At 35.9% G+C, this 16,484-nt stretch overlaps 1 protein-coding gene across 3 annotated transcripts in view; it reads right to left on the reverse strand.

Annotated features, from left to right (window-relative positions):
* LOC101744895 (uncharacterized) overlaps positions 1-16,484 on the reverse strand; it is a 103,042-nt gene that overhangs the window by 5,525 nt on the left and 81,033 nt on the right. The gene's annotated exons all lie outside the window — the stretch shown is intronic.

The raw sequence follows: 16,484 nt of genomic DNA on the forward strand, positions 1-16,484 counted from the left end.
TTTATTATAGAGCTTCAATTTTTTTTATTGCCCTTGTAAGCAGACGAACATACGGCTCACCTTTTTTTTTGACGATGAGTGGTTCCCGTCGCCCATGGACGTCAGCAATGCCAGGGGAAAAGCCAAACTGCTGCCAGCTAACTCTTAGCTAAGACTAAGTATATGTTCTTGTCGCGCATACAAAGCAGTCACGAGGTTTAACCTATTGTTGGATAGCTTTTTTTCTTATTCGCTGGTAGCCTAAGGGACTATTCTAGCTACTCTCGGACTGGTAGAGAGATTTGCTGAATCTACCACCGGATCGGAATCGCGACTCACTGAGAAGATCCGGCGAGATACTCAGTGGGCTGTATGTATAGTTATAACTAAGATGGGTGCATGAGCTCACAGCCAGCCTGGTGTTAAGTGGTTACCGGAGCCCATAGACATCGACAACGTTAATACCCAACGGCTGCCCCACCTTTCGAACCGGAACGCATTACTGCACTGGAGCATCTCTAGCAACACAACTAGCATCAAAACTGAACTATTACCTACGGTTAATCTCAGGTGTTCTAATGTCATTAAATTATAAATATGGTGAGAAAAAAATTTCCTTCGTAATTTTTCGGAAAAGTTCGTATTTATCGTGCTCTCTCAAATAGCTTCAGTACAATGACATTAATCATTTTGACATTTGACAATAAACAATAAAGTTCCATAATAATGGATATGAAAATGTCACTCATTTGATACGAACATTCATTGACAGTTCGGGTGTCGTCGTATACCGATAAAGATCCGAGTTTTCCCGAAGGAAAATAATTTCTCACTACATCTATACTTCAGACGTTTTGAATACTTTAAGAGTTACGAACGAACCGCGTTAAAGTATTGTTACGCCGGTAAGAGTAACGCCAACTATCGCCGAATTGTTGAACGAATATCTAAAGATCTAGTTGCGTCTAGAACGCTCGAGAAGTACAACGCCATCTATTGTCAGATAGTGGAAACACAATACTCGAAATGTGTGGAATATTCTCGATAATTCTAGGGATGTGGTATCGGCTATAAAAGCGTTGCAGAGATGGAACGCAGTCAGTTAGTAATCGGAACTACTCGAAGCGAAACAGCGAACGGATCACCTGAAGCGAAGCGGAAGAAGTGGATTGAGAATTTTAAAGCGTTCTGTGAGTGTTCTAAGCGATATATACAGTGATAGCTTGTACTTTGGTGGAACTTTTATTTATCCTGAACCCCAGCGCGTAACATTATTATGTACATTAACTTACACTATAAAACTTAATAATACTAAGATAACGATAAAAAATATGTATAGATGCATAAAAGGATAGTTTACGAAAGGAAATTCATGCGGCATAAGGAAAAATTCAATGTTAATAATATTTAAAAAAACAATCGCCTGCGTAATGCGACGCGTCGCCAAAACGAACTCACTACTACGTATAGACTGTATATACAGTCGTCACTTCGATAAAGCGGCACGACACGAGAACCTTCTCATCGTGGCCGCCTGTAACTAACTCCATTCCCGATCCTGCGGACAGAATGGAAAGCAGTCGACGTCGCCCAAAACACGTCATCTCGGATCCTCCCGATCCACTAACGGTACTTTTAGGTACTTTCTCGCCGGATCTTCTCAGTGGGTCGCGTTTCCGATCCGGTGGTAGATTCTACGAAGCACGACTCTTGCTAGGGTTCGTGTTAGCAACGTCATCAGGTTTGAGCCCCGTGAGCTCACCTACTAGTTAAGGCGACGCTGATATAGCCTCTCAAGGCTATCAACTTAGGTAAAAAAAAGAGGGTTGAAAGGTTATTTGGTTTAAGCGACATTTCATTTATCTTTGTAATTAAAGATCCGTTTTATTTGGTATTAGCATCAACAGTTCGATATTTTTAATTATTGAACTTCACTTAAGCTTACTTTCGTTCATATAGCTGTTTGTGAAGTGCTTAAACTGCTGAATACCCCAGCGCGTAACAGTATTAAGCTCCTTATAATGGCCGCTTTTAACTAAATGCATGGATATGCATTTATATACTTAATGGATAGACTAATTATTTATATGAGTGTTTGACTCCCTAATAATAATGTCTATAAATAATACTGTTAATTTTAAATGCCCAGCGAAGAGTACGGCTAGTTTTTTTAAAAAATGTCGAGAACACAAAACTAAATATGGCGGCTAAGGATGGCCGCCATCGCCTGAAACATGTTTAGTCGGATCTCGCTGGATGCGCTCTCGGTGCTTTTAAGTTCTTCAAGCACCGGTCACCGTCTTCGTCGATTACGACAAAGAGTTCGACGAGCAAACTAGTCCATAGACGCAGCTGAGTTTCACGCCGGATCTCCTTAGTGGGTCGCGATTCCGATCCGGTGCTAGATTCTGCGAAGCACTGATCTTGCTAGGGCTAGTGTTAGCAAATTCTCTCAGGTTGAGCACGTGAGCTCACCAACCCGTCCGGGTGTGCTGAAATAACCTTTTAGACTACCAGTGAATAGGTAAGGAAAAAAAAGCTAAAAATAATTTCAATTATGTCTATGTCCCGAGGAAACCGAAGTATGTACTGAAATCTAAATAATTTAAAACATTTTATTAACGTCTCACGATATGAATCTAATTTATAAATAGAGTAATAAAATGAAATGTATTTTTAATATCGCACACACGCAATATGTCACAGATGTTATAAACGTTAAAAAACTATATATATTTTTTTTATCGGCCATCGTTGCGATATAGGCGAACGGTTTTAATCCGTGCCGCCGTGATAAAACAGTTATAAAAAGAGTATTGATTGTAAATTTTGTAATAGCATGCCTGGTTATGTATGTGTAATAGTGAATTGTAAATTTGTGAGTGTTCACGAGTGCTCACGTTTACATAGTCCGCGAGTGATGCGCTCTTAGAACTTACGGAATCACGTCGCAGATTTGATTTTTTTTTGGTCTTTAAAATTTACTTAGCATCGTTAATCTGGCGATGTATTAACAATTGGTTATATATTTTAAACTATTAATAACATGGCCGTAAAGTTGAAATGTGATGTAAACTAAAAAAAAAAAACATTTTTTGGTCAAGACATGACCAGTGACCAGTGACCAGGCAAGTGGATCGGGCAAGAACGCGATTTTATTACATTTGTTAAATAAGTGTAATAATGGCGGCTTATTAAGCGTTTAGCATCTGTGAGAGAGGACGGGTGTGGGCAAATAAAACAAAGTCGCCGGATTGGGCTTTTTAGGCTCCTCCGAAAAGCTTACTGAAAGCTCAGTAAATTCTCATCATTTTAGTGAGACTTTCATCATTTCAAGAGAAATTCATCTCATCTCGCTTCATTTAATATCATCCGAATTGATTAAAATCACAAATAAATCAACATCATTTTCATTTGACGGTACAGTAATAATTATTTAATTAGAATATTTTAATAAGCTCAAAAATGGTAACAATGGCATCGCAGAAACTGATTCTCATACTTACTGAAAAATGAACACATTTGAAAGAAAAAAAACCACATACCAAACTATTAAAAATCGTCTGCTGGAAGTTAATACATTTAAAAAAAAACTAGTCTGCTATTTTGATGGCGTCCGAAGTAATAATTCGCGCCATTTTTATGACGCCTCGTAAACCCACTAAAACTGCTCGCACAACTGACGTTTGTCTAAGCGTTTGCAATGGTCATATTATTGTTTTATAGTAACTATATAAATAATATGTATTTCTAATACGCTTTTATTAGCTTCAGACGTATGTATGTTAGTATGTATGCTTGTAACGAAATCTTTGAGCATGATTTGGCCCCCTTCAAAATGTCGGATTAGCTCGAAATTTGGTATACTTATTAAGGACCGACGACAAAAAAATGGAAAAAAATATTGAAAAAATTGAAATTCAACTAAAATATGAAAAAAATAATAGTATAAAAAAACACTAACAAAATATGCTTTTATAGAAAATCTAACTAAAAAATAGAAAACAAATTTTAGTAAATTTGAATTAAAAATTGTATAAAAAAAAATGATTTAATTGTAAAAAAAGCTCCGAAACTACTGAAGCGATTTAAAAAATTCTTTCACTGTTTGGAAGCTACACTATTTCCGAGTGACATAGGCTATAATATTTTTTGAAAAAAATTAGGGATCCTTACTAAAACTCCAATAATGTAACCCAAAGGTGTAAAAAAATTACCTAAAATATTCTTTACATCGCGTGCCCTGCGAATAAAATAATGTACTACGACTTTGTAGAACACATTGTTATTTACAAAAAGTGTCACGACACCATATTATTATGTCTAACTATTATAGTTATGCCGCAAAATGTGTTCTTTTATTTAAAAAAAAGTGCGTGCGTACAAAGTACACATGTCAGAAGTGAAACTTTTTTGGCGAACTAATTTATAAGTCTTGCTTATATTTATACAAATCTAAAACTTCAGATTTCCGAGACTTAGAGGAAGGGAAAAAGGAAGATAATATATGTTTCGGCCAAAAGTCTGTCAAATGTCAATCTCAAACCTCAGTGTTGACAGTCACATTATGTTTAGATTTCTAAATTGTAAATGACTTATATTTTGCCAATTGAATTGACTAATTTAATTTCATGCTATTTGATTAATGTTCCAAATTCTTTTCATTTCATTTCAATTCCTATTAACATTTTTCACAAAAAAATTATAAGATAAGGCTGTATGGATAAGTTGTTGTATTTTTCCAACTGGAAAGGCAAATGTATCATACATTACATACATACAACTACTGCTACTGACATTTGACAAGTACTTAATTTCAATAGTAGTTTGATGTCACTTCCGTTGCATACCTGCGTGACGCTCTGTAAAAATTTTACCCTCATGCGCCTAAAGAAGTTTCACTTCAAAAAATAAAACAGTGACCCGAGCGAAGTCTGAGAGGGCCGCTAGTTTTTTATAAAATTGTCGAGAACACAAAACTAAATATGGCGGTGCACAAACAAAACGTTGGAAATCAATTGAGCTTCCGTAATAAATAAAAGCATTGGCGCCATTATAGTTAACTGTCAAACGCAAACTGCACAAGAGCCACTTCCCGATGCATTTGTAATGTATTATCCGATAAAATGCAGGGAGGCGAGAAATATTTTAAATTCTTTTTGCTTTAGAGTATTTTACGATTTGCAGTATTTTTTTTCATTTGAACAGATCTCAATGTGTTTTGTTCTTAAGTTTTTTTTTTAAAAGGATTTTATGACCTGGTAACTAAGACCTAAGGTCAAGTCTTATTTTAATTTTAATGATACGTAACTTTTTTATATGAAAATGATATTATGAAATGAAATGAGATGAGATGAATGGGATGAAGTATAATCTCAGTAAATAGTGGTCATTTACTCAGACTTTTTCAGTGGACTTTTTGGAAAATCCCGAGAAGTTACGTTCAGTGGCTTTGTTTTATTTTCCCACATTTGTGCACTTTCACAGATACTAAACAGTTAATAAACCACCGTTATTACACATTTAAACCTGAAGAAACACTAATTAGACAAAATAAAACAAATCACACAACTTCACTTCTCGCGTTCCCGCCAAAAAGTCTTAAGTTATTTATTCTAAGATCAATACAGATTCGAAATTGATAATTTTGTGAAATTCGATTTAAATATAGATCGATATTTGTTTTACGATTTTTTTACTAATGTTCTTTTAATATAACCCAACCGTCTACATTTACGAGTATTTATTAATCTATCTAAAGTATGTAACTAATTTATAGGACATTAATGGAATGCTATAAAATGTTCAAAAATTGGACATTAAAAATAAAAGTGAGATAAAAATATTATATTCTTCAAAGTAAATAGGTACATTTATATACTAGCTTTTTTGTTTATTTAAAGTCCCACAAACATAAAATCATTGCAAAAAGGGCAAAGGGAAAATAAATCAACCGTCTCTTGTATTTTTCTTCGCAGGCTTAGGCAAAGGGCACTTCACTAATTCGGCATTATATGTTCGTATGGGGCATAAATCCGTTAAATATACCAATAAAAGCGATTTAACGTTGGAATAACAGAGCTGACGGCCGGTGTGTCGGCTAACGAGCTCTTTCTCACTCTTTGTGTGCACTTTAACCTCGCCACAAGTTACACAGAGTAAATAATATTGAGTAAGCTTAATTCAAAATATACTGTCTTTGGACCAAGAAATTACGCTCATTTTAGTATGTAGTTCCTATAGGAACCAAAAGTTATTATTACGACTGATCAAGATAGTTATTGTAATGATTCTTAGATTTAGAAACACATTCAATTAGATAATGTATTCAAATTAGCGTTTTTCGATGCGATGACACTTGATAATGTGCTAAGTAAATATGAAACTAAGTTTCTAGATAGAAACATATTAATAATTTTCTAGATTTAATTATTTCGATTAAACTGTAATAGTATTGTTGTGGGGAGCAATTTGGCGCGTAGCCATCATAAAATATAAAATGTTTGACAGATGTCTGAATCTAGCTTACGACATTTTCAAGATTAGCTTGCTTTGCTTGCTTTTTACTGGTGGTAGGACCTCTGGTGAGTCTGCACGGGTAGGTACCACCACCCTGCCTATTTCTGCCGTGAACCAGTAACGCGTTTCGGTTTGAAGGGCGGTGCAGCCGTTGTAACTATAGTGAGACCTTAGAACTTATATAACAAGATGGGTGCCGCTATTGAGTTGTAGATGTCTATGGGCTTCAGTAACCACTTAACCTCAGGTGGGCTGTGAGCTCGTCCACCCCTCTAAGTAATAAAAAAAAACTTTATTATAATAATCTATGCAAATTGTAAAAAAAATGACCCATTTTATTAGTACAACATGCTTTGCTGCTCTTTTTTTCTATAAAATAAACTATCATGATTATCAACGACTTGCAACATTAAAAACTCGACAAAAAAATTATCATAACTAGTGGTCGCCTAGTAATCGAAATTCGATAATTATTAATTTAAATAAAATTATATTTATAATTATATTTTTATATAATTATATTATATATGTATAAATTAAATTATAAGTCTAACGAGTAATATTAGCCCCTCGGTGGAAGAACTCGTGAAAATCGAAATAAACTAGAACGATGTTTAAATAATTTAATTATTGTGCGCCTGTTTGTGTCTGCACTGTGGTGTATAGGCCGGCTTGTCGCGGACTCTCTCGCTTCATTTGCCAGACTTTTGGTCAAGTTAGAGACGCGACACAAAAATTTAGATCGATACATTTTTTTTAAATTCACTTTTTATTTATTGCGTTGTTGTCGTTCTGGCAAAGGGCTTCTTGCCATACTCCAATCACTTTAAGGTTAGCCTTTAATGATAATAAAGATTTAAAAAAAATATCGAATATTGAATGTACGTTGAGGATGTGGTTGCGTGTTTAAACCAAAATCTTGTCGAGCCAAACTACGACATATATTTATTTATGGCAATTTGCTTTACGGCTTACAAAAGTTACAAGTCTAATTTGAGGGAGGTGATTTTAGGACGTATTATGTAAGGTGTCTGGCGGCGCCGTGTGCTTTAGGTCATGGTTGGGAAGTGCCTGGATGCATTCGTCTGTTCTGTAAGGATTTGCGGAGTGACTGGCGCGCGGGGGCAATAATAATACACATAAATTAGTTATAGATAAGCAACTCAAGCACTCAAATGCACTCAAAGCAACAAAAATGTTTACGGGTACGGGCGTCGGCCACTAGATGGCTTCGCTTCGATTAGTTTCTCATTGCTCCTGTAGACGGCAGTAACATTTATTTTTAATTAAGGATTTTGTAAATTCTTAGAAACCATAAACTGATAACACATATTTAATTAATTTGTCCGTAACAAATAAAGACTTATTATTTTTAATTTTTTGTGTTTAGTTATACAATAATTAAATGCCTTAACTTTAAAAACATATAAACTTAGGGGCATCCGCTACAAGATGTCGCTAGTTTCCATACAAAAAAATATTTGTTTTAAAGCATCGCAGTTTCGGGGCCCTGGTTTAGACTGCGATTTTTCGCGTCGCCAGTCCGTGTGTCCGAACAAATATACATATATAATCCTTTAATTACAAAGATAAATGTTGCTTATTAACCGAAATGTCGCTTAAGCCAAATAGCCTTTCACCTCTACAAACAACTAGTTCTATGGTAATAAAAATGAACTAATAAGTAGTTATATCGATAAAAAAATATTCGATAGTTCCCATCTCTAGAGTGTCGGCCAAGTGGCTTAGTTACACTCCAAACGCCAAATACCGAATAGGGGCGCCTAAGAACAAAAGTCGGATTAAAGCAAACCTTTTCTTGAGAGAAAAAGAATTAGCGGCAAAATGTTGTTTTTTTTATCGCTCGTTACGGTTCAGGGTGGTCAGCGGGAAAATAGTTGCAGGTTATTTTTTTTTATTGTACTGCAACACTCGATGCGGGTTCGATTTTTAAAAGTTACATGTTTGTGCGCTGGAATTGTTTGAGTTGCGTTCAAGTTGGACGTTTAAGACTTTATGTTTTATTTTTTTATTTTTATTGTTTAAATAGTTTTATTTGATTTCATTAGAAGACTGTAAGACAATTTCAACGGTGCACCCGATGTCAGTCGCCATAATGTGTTTGCCGCCATTTAAAGACACGTGTCCAAGTTCAATTTTTTTTCCGAACAACCTATTCATTTTAACCGCGAAATAGATTATCTTTGCAAATGTTAAGATTTATTTTGTAATGGACTTCGGCGATATCAGGGTCCAAACGTGACACGAGAATTTTTATTTTGCCATAACACGGAATTCGTTTGTGAATTCTCCTGGATAGTTTACAGCATTCCGATTTTAAAATTATTTTATTTTTGAATATGGCAATCGGCTTCTTCCTGATGCCGTTGTTGCCAGTGTCGAGTTTAAAAAAAATACACAATTATTCTAATAAATACCTACATAATATTATGATAAGTTAGAGAGAGAGAGAGAGAGTATTCTTTATTGTACACCAAAAAAAACAAATGAACAGTGCGATACATTAAAAACAAAAAGTACAATTGGCGGTCTTATCGCTAAAAGCGATCTCTTCCAGACAACCATCAGGTGGACAAGAATCATTTGGAAACGAACTACGCGCGGTGTACCATTCCAGTGAAATACATATACATATATGTACACATACATATACACATCCATATCTATGTAAATATACATAAAATTAATACAAAGTATTATAATATAATAATAATTATTAGAAATAAAAAATAAATAAATTAAGTTTAAATTTTGCTTCTTTACACATAAATAAGAATAAGCAATTTACATATAAAAGATACTTAAAATACCTTTGAAACATATACAATTTAAGTAGATACCAATTTCAGAAATTTACCTTATCACACATTAAATCGGTTGACTAGTATTTAAAAAATTATTTTGCTCTATGTCATAAGTTAATGATGACATAGAGCAAAGTGAGATGAAGTTGATTTATTTGCGACATCTCTCTCTAATATTTAAAATGCCTTTTCTGCCGTGTTCATTTGGAACCAATTAAAAAAAAAAAGCAAGAGCTTGTATGTATATACGATGCTCAGCAGCCTCAGCAGCTTGTTTTCTCACTATAGTTATATTGATTTATTTTATTTTTAAGCGACTTCAAAAAAGTAGGAAGTTCCCAATTCGACTGTATGTTTTTTTTTCATGTTTGTTACCTCATAACTTTTGACTGGGTGAATCGATTTTGATGATTATTTTTTTATTAGAAAGCTGACGCTTCCCGTGTGGTCCCATTTCAATTTAGTCCAGTTCTGATAATAGTATCCATGAGAAAATCGTACAAGTCTTAAATTTGCAATCTGTATGTGCGAGACAAATAGATGAAAACTAAATCACTCAATATCACGCCAACGGATTTCGATGATTATTGTTTTTAGTGTATATTATATTAGTTTGTTTTGGAATATATTTTTTTTCTATTTGAAGTCGGTTTTTGTTAAAGCATGTCTATTTACAATTATCAACTATTACAGGGTCATTGATTTCGGAGCTTGGTTCGGTGTTCCCATACTATAACCTCATTTAAAAATGACATGAAAAAATTTCGCGCCAAAACAAATGTCAACGGCTGTCAGCAGCGGTAGTAGTTCCTTTTATCCAACAGGAAAGGCGAAAGTATCAAAACATCCAGCCCAATCTTTTATATATTTCTGTTAATCTATAAAATAACATGAATCGAAAAATTAAATGAATGAAACGTGATGAAACGAAATAGTTTCAGTAAAATGGTGAGAATTTATTGAGACTTCAGTGGGTTATTGTAATTTTGGAGGTCCCCATAAAAGCCATGACCGGCGAATAAACGATTCTAAACGGTTAATAAGCCATAGTTATCACAAGCTTAAATTTGAACAAATAGTGAATTAAAAAAAAAACAACTCGCAAAACTTCGCTTCTCTAGTTCCCGCCAAAAAGTCTTCGTCGGCTGTCAAGTCGTTCCCGCCATTTTGTTTTTACGGGCGCGTTCCGTTATCGGCACGCTTCGGAGGATTTATAATGTGTGAATAATGCGACCGTGCGCGGCTTAAATACGTTCTCTGACAATACATAAATTATGAATGTGACGTAGGGTGGATAGAGATGAGCCTTTAGTGATGTACCGCTTTATTTGAAATGGATTTTTGTATTGATTCGACGCTCGAGTTAAATGTCATTTGTTAACCTCTCCCCTCATTGCTACCTTTGGTAAGTCAGAATCTGATTGGGAAATCGGCAAGATCGCTTAGTCCAAGCCTCGTTTGGAGGAAGACAGGAGAGAAAGACGTTGGAGGAGACATTGACATACAGAAATGACACCTTGTATTTATCCCCTATTTATTCCCCGATAGAGTTACGAATTTTCGTAAAGCACCAAGCAATTTGGTTCTTTTTTGGGGTCACGAGGAAATTGCTTGACTTCCACGCTTGCGCTAAAGACGATACCTCGAAGTCCTAGACAAGTCTTATCGGATCCTTCCAATCCACTCTTAGTATTTGACGTACTACCTAGCCTATTGACATAGCCTACTGAGTTTCTGAAAGTTCTCAAATGGTCGCGATTCTGATTAGATTCCTGCTTTTGCTAAAGCCAGTATTAGTCTGTCTCTAAGCTTGAGTCCCGTGAGCTCAGCTACCAAACCGTGCGGAGTTGATATAGCCCCTTAGGCTACTGTCGTTATGTATTTTAAGCAATCGCGGTGTTAAAATTCGCGCAACGTTATTTATAAGCCGCGCCAATAAAGAATCGAATCTAAAATGGCGGCAGCGATCATGCGCTCTCACTCTAAACTATTGCTGTCTTTAGCCGCACACGGCGCGTACTGCATGCAAAAAAAATATCAGTTTTGATTTTGTTGTTGAGTTCGAGTTTTTGTACTTTCGAGCTGTGCGACTTAGATGACTGGCAGCAAAAGTGTCTATACGTAAGTTGCATCTCAGATGAGACACCTCCCCCTCTGCCAGGGCTTAAACTAAAATAAAGTATATTCTCATTTGTTTTTTTATATTTTTTTTACAATAAACAACTTTTTTACTATATTTCTTTTTATTTGTTGACCCTACCATCTGTTAGTGCTGGTACATAGACGCCATTTTCGATTCGTTTCTTTATTGGCGCGGGTCGACTGCGCCCAAAACACGTCATTACGGATCCTCCCGATCCATTAACGGTGCTTTTGGTACCACAAGCACCGGTCACCGTGCTCGTCGAACCCGTCACTTGCGACGAAGGGCTCGACGAGCGAATTAACTCATAAACACAGCCCACTGAGTTTCTCGCCTGATCTTCTCAGTGGGTCGCGTTTCTGATCCGGTGGTAGATTCTGCGAAGCACTGCTCTCGCTAGGGCCAGTGTTAGCAACATTCCGGTTTGAGCCCCGTGAGCTCACCTACACGTTAGGGTGAAGCTGAAGTAGCCTCTAAGGCTATCAGCATAGATAGGAAAAAAAAAATTGGCGCGGCTTATACCCGATGTCCCATCACTATGCTCGCAAGCAAGGTGCGTAACATCGGTGAGTCTGATAACTATTTCCCTGTTCATTGGAACGGAAATGTCGGTCCTGGCGACAATAGGTAGCGGCCTCAATATATTTTCGTTCGTCATTTATAACATTACGTTGTTTGGCGCGCATCTATATCTAGATAGCGTCGCCTATCGGGGACTAACTTAAAGCTCATACTTTTTTAGATGGATTATCGGTTGCCCGGAGTCCTTTCCAGTTTCACCAGGACAGATAAGACGTCCGGTGCATTCGTGTTGAGCGATGCACCGGTGTTCGAATCAAACCCGCAAAATTATAATTTGCGTAATTACTGGTGGTAGGACCTCTTGTGAGTCCTATTTCTGACATGAAGCAGTAATACGTTTCGGTTTGAAGGGCGGGGTAGCCGTTGTAACTATACTGAGACCTTAGAACGTATACCTCAAGGTGGGTGGCGCATTTACGTTGTGGATGTCTATGGGCTCCAGTAACCACTTAACGCCAGGTGGGTTGTGAGCTCGTCCACCCAACTAAGCAAAAAAAAAATTGGCTTCGACTGTATTAATGATATTGAGGGGTGAAATGCTATTTGGTTTAAGCGATATTTATCTTTGTAATTAAAGGTTTATTTGGTATTAGCAACAATAATGCGTTGTTTTTAATTGAAATACAATTAAGTTTACTCAATGCAAATAGCTGAAGAAGTTGTTTGTTGTTATGATATTTTTTCCAAATTTTAAGCTTAAAATGGCTCTCCTGTAAAGTTGCAAAAATGTCGCTTAAACTTTTAATGGCTTTCACCCGTCGATATGTATTTTATTAAGTCGAAGACGGAGTGTTCAGTTTTTAAGAGCGGACCGTCGCTAGATCGACTCTCTCTTAATGCGTGATTAGTTCGGAACGTCGGTATATCGACTATTGCGCAGTTCGATTATAAGTATTAGGTATCGACCTGTACAAACGTGTCTTAGCGCGCGGATGTATAAATTTTTTAATAAGTTGATAGCATTTATAAATAAACATTTAAAATAATTTTGCTTTTCATTTAGCATTGATTTTGGAATTATTTTTTAAGTTAAAGTTTTTATTAGACATTTTTCTTTTTCAAAAATCCTTTAGCAACTTCTGCAAAATATTTGCTTAATAAGCTCAGCGCTAAAAGAGTTAAGTATGTAATATCTCTATCGCACAGTGACTTTAAAATTTAATGGAATTGAATTTAAAAACATTCGTTTTAATAACACCACAAATACTTGAAAGATTTATAATCGGCTAGCTGACCCGGCAGACTTCGTAGTGCCTCAATCGATAAATAAAATACCTAAGCTTTTGTATAAAATAAACTTAAAACAAACAAAAGGAATCCGTCCGACATTAAAGGAAAAACAAAATTGCTATTTTTATTTCATTCCGAGCATTTTCATATTTATCTACTTTTTAAGCCTTCTCTGGACTTTCACAAATAATTTAAGACCAAAATTAGCCAAATCGGTCTAGCCGATTTAGATTTAGCGAGACTAACGAACAGCAATTCATTTTTATTTATAATCGATCGATTATCTGTTTTTTTAAAATCACATTGAATCAGTTTTAAATATTTTATTCGTAATAATTATTAATTCTTATCTTAGAGAAGCATTTCAAAGAAGCAACAATTATTTCCCGATAGTGAAGCGTAATAGTGGTACATTTTATCATCTGTTTCAATCAGACCCATCTTCGGAGATTTTAAAACGATAATAGACTTAAAAGGATCTCCCAAAGGATGGCTAGGGAGGTAGTCAAGTATTTAATACTACAGACAATGCTCACGGTAATAATGGCGCGTTTGAAACCCAAAACCATCAATTTCACTTTTCGCCATAGGTGATTTTCTATTTGACATTTAAAAATGGCGTAGCAGTCGTTCTATTTTTCTAACTGGAAATGCGAAGGTATCACATCTAATACAGCCTAATCTTTTGTAAATTCTGTTTTATGAAAAATATTCTTTGGTAGTGAAATGAAATGAATTTGCTTAATTTAAGACATTAATAAATTGGAATTAAATTAAATGAAACGAAATGAGATTAGATGTAATACATAGTATCAATGAAATGTTGGTTATTTATTAAGATCTCTGTGGACTTTTTGGAAGAGCTGAAGAAGCCACGTCATTTGTGCATTTTTACAGATGCTAAATAATTAATGGAGTACCTCTATTACACATTTGAACCTGAAAAAAATCTAAATTGACAAAACAATTCACATAACTTCGCTGCTCGTGTTGCCGCCAAAAAGTTTTTAAAAATGGAGTTCGATTTTTTTTATGCTCTATTTATTCTTTTTAACCGACGTGATGCGGCCCTGGCGCATCGCAGAGAAAAAAATGAAGTCGTGATCTCCGTAACGATCCGTAACCGTATCGATACAACCTCGTATCCTTTTATCGTTTATTTTTCTCAACACCTTCGAATGAAGTTTTAAAACTTCTAAAAGGGAAACGTAAAAGTTTTTTATTTATTTATTCGATTTGGTTTTTAGTTCGAGAAATAACTTTTTAAGCAAAAACATGCTCATCGATTAGCCTCCGACCGATTCTGACTACTATTCCAATAGCTTCAGATTCGGTGTACATTGGGACTTAATATCAATTGTTCATTTGAATTTATTAAATAGCAAACCGATTTAACAATTAATTTGGTCTATTTTTTTATTGATCTCCTGTCGATACTGGTCAGGATATTAGAGAGAAGTTACAAAATAATTGTGACGTCATCAATCCTTGACGCGCGTGCGAATTGTCAAGTTGATCGGGCGTCTTGAATAGGGAGGACGACAAGAACGGTGACCGGTGCTTGAGGTACCTAAAAGCACCGTTAATGAATCGGGAGGATCCGTAATGACGTGTTTTGGGCGACGTCGACTGTTTACCATTTGGTCTACAGGATCGGGTATGTAATTCCCAGCGGCCACGACAAGAGGGTTCTCATGTCGTTCCGCCTTCTCAAAGTAGCGCAATGATGCCGACTGTAGATACTTACTGACTGAGAAAACGTCCGCCATCAAAGTATAGTTCATCCCGACTACATATATATTAGTGTAAATGACATTATTGTAGACACATCATTTCGGAGACTGTCTGAGTACTCAGGGATAGACGTAACTGTGCCTTTGGCGTTGCTGACGTCCATGGGCGACGGTAACCACTCACCATCAGACAGACCGCATGCCTATAAAAGAAATAATAAAAACCTAACGCGCGTTGATAGCTAACTTATTTCACTAGGCGTCTTTTAGTGACCACCATTTTTAAGGTCGTCTTAAATATGATATTGTATATGACATTAATAAAATCTTTATCATCGAACCCAAGGGAACATATTTTCTTAATTATTGTAAAAGTAACACAAAGCCTTAAGCTAACTCACAGAATAATGACTTTAATAGTGAACTGTATAAACATTGTTGTTCTAGTTTAAAAAAAGGTTCATACGACCTTTTTTTACGCGCTTAATTGTTTTCGCTTTAAAACACGTCATAGAAGACTGTTCTATTTGAAGAGCAATATAGAACATTTTCGTAAATTAATAAATGCATTTACGACTTTTTATAACCGAAGTAATTATATTCCTTGAATTAGATCATTAAGTTTGTGAACGTTATCCCTATCTCATAGATACAAACAGACGGAGATGTCAACGCCGCTGGACTGTATGGTCTATTCTGGGTCGCTCGAGTTTTGTTTGTCGACATGTACAAACCGACTTCAATAAAGGAGGCGGTTATCGATTGTATTTTTTTTAAAGCGATAACTTCTTCTTGTAGGGTAAAACGCTTCGTTACGTAACGCCTTATGGCATTAGTTTATCTGCCTTCCCTTTCTCTCACGCATACGGCAGCGGCATTGAGAACGTAGGTATGTAGGTCCTAAATATTTTTATATATTTTTCAATTTCAAGTTACAATTTTCCTTACATTATCATGTTAATATACATGAAATTTAAGTTGTAACTTAAGCTTTTCTCAAGTCAAACAATTTTGATATTAAATAGTTCAACTTAGATTAGTTTAAGTTATCACTTCTGTTGGGGGTCCCGAGACGCACGATTGTTTTTTAAATGAGCGTTACTTTATAATTGTTTTCTAAGTGGAACCAATTCTGCTGATTCTTTTCTTAGGTAAATTCCATTTAGGTTCCACCAGTTTTTTTTCTACCTATGCTGATAGCCTTAAGAGGCTATTTCAGATTCTCCTTGATGTGTAGGAGAGCTCGCGGGGGCTCAAATCGGGAGTGTTGCTAACACTGGCCCTAGAATGAGCAGTGCTTCGCAGAATCTACTACCGGATCGGAAACGCGACTCACTGAGAAGATCCGGCGAGAAACTCAGTGGGCTGTGTCTATGGGTTAATTTATTCGTCGAGCCCTTCGTCGCAAGCGACGGGTTCGGCGAGTACGGTGACTGGTGCTTGTGGTACCTAAAAGCATCGTTAATGGATCCG

This window comes from Bombyx mori, chromosome 24 (genome assembly GCF_030269925.1).
Source record: "Bombyx mori chromosome 24, ASM3026992v2".
Classification (NCBI taxonomy): domain Eukaryota; kingdom Metazoa; phylum Arthropoda; class Insecta; order Lepidoptera; family Bombycidae; genus Bombyx; species Bombyx mori.